This window comes from Leptodactylus fuscus, chromosome 6, assembly GCF_031893055.1.
Source record: "Leptodactylus fuscus isolate aLepFus1 chromosome 6, aLepFus1.hap2, whole genome shotgun sequence".
Taxonomy (NCBI): Eukaryota; Metazoa; Chordata; class Amphibia; order Anura; family Leptodactylidae; genus Leptodactylus; species Leptodactylus fuscus.
In genome coordinates this window covers 77,285,248-77,286,869 of record NC_134270.1, presented here as the reverse complement: position 1 = coordinate 77,286,869, position 1,622 = coordinate 77,285,248, and positions in this window count along the sequence as shown.

Here is a 1,622-nt window from a genome sequence, read left to right as displayed (position 1 = left end):
TCACGGCCGGACCCACTCTGACAGGTTTCCATCTTCTGCATGCAGAAGACGCAAACCACAGAACGGAGATCGAACGCTAGTGTGAACCCAGCGTAACCAGTTCATTAACATAACTTTCTTTTGTATCATTCAGATCTTTTCTTGGTTTGCAGCTTTTATTAGATGCTGGAGACAGAGAAACAGATTTTTAAGAAGGTATTCTGACCATGTACAGTACGTGGAATAAGAATCACACCAGGGTCGTAACTACAGGGGTAGCTACGGTAGCGGCACAGGACATTAGGGAGCACAACGGCAGCTGCTACTGCTGCATTTTTTTTTTTTTTTGTAATAGGCCATTACCTACTAGAGTAACTCCAGCAGGTAACAGGCCCTATTTACTTACCGATCCTAGCTCCTGCTCACGGCCGCCTGTGCGTCCCCTTCTATCGAGGCAGCTATGAGCAGGAGCCGGGATCGGTAAGCGAGGCCGCAGGCCCACGAACCTCACCAACACTGCTATCATTATACCCGGAGGTCTGAAAAGTATAATGATATATTAGTATAATGATCAGAGGGCTAGGAGAGGTGAGGAAACTTAAAAAACGCTGTTACTTACCTCTCCTGGGCTCTGGCAGGCTTCGGGCCTACTTGGTGACATCACAGATGTCACGTGGGCTGGGCTTGCGTCCTTATGCATCGCAAGCCTGGCTCATATGACGTCTTTTCCATCATTGAAGATGGCTGACATCAGCAGGGAGTGCGCCGGAGTCCAGGAGAGGTAAGTTATTGTTTTTTTATGTTTGTATCCTCCCCTGGGTCTCCGATTATTATACTCTGGGCTCTGAAAAGACCCCAAAGTATAATAATTGTTTATGGGTGGTCCACAATGTGGCATAATACTGTGTGCAAGGGCCACTATGGGGAATAATACTTTGTGCAGGGGCCACTATGGGGAATAATACTTTGTGCAGGGGCCACTATGTGAGATAATACTGTGTGCAGGGGCCACTATGGGGAATAATACTTTGTGCAGGGGCCACTATGGGGAATAATACTGTGTGCAGGGGCCACTATGGGGCATAATAATAGTGTGTGCAGGAATGTGGGGTGGGGTGGTCAGTAGTTTGGGGGGATTTGGTTGGGAAGGGGGACCCCCAAATCAAATTTTCGCCTTGGGGCCTCACCATTCCTAGTTATGCCACTGAATCACACCTAAGAAACAGCACATGAAAAACATAAATAGGAAGCAAAGAAAACAGAAACTTCACTCCAGAAAGTCAAATCATGCAACATGCAAACTACTTTCCACAGTAGTAGGCACAAGAGAAAGCTCCTCCTAATAAAAAAATAAAAATCTCAAAGGCTGGAAGTAACATTTAGCATAGGAAAAATATATTTAGTAGAAAACATTCACTTTTTCCCTTGGTGTAGGACTGTTTTCTCACCTTTTGATGTGTAAAGTAACTGGAATTATTCCTTAAGTAGTAATACTATTATAGAGTATCACATATGTAACTTCCCCCATCTTTCCCTGTGGTTATTGGCCTCGGCATCCTTTCTTGGCTACTGCACAGCAGACGTTTGGAAAAAAAAAAAGACCTTGATATTTCCTGTATTTAAGAACAACCTCATATGAGGAA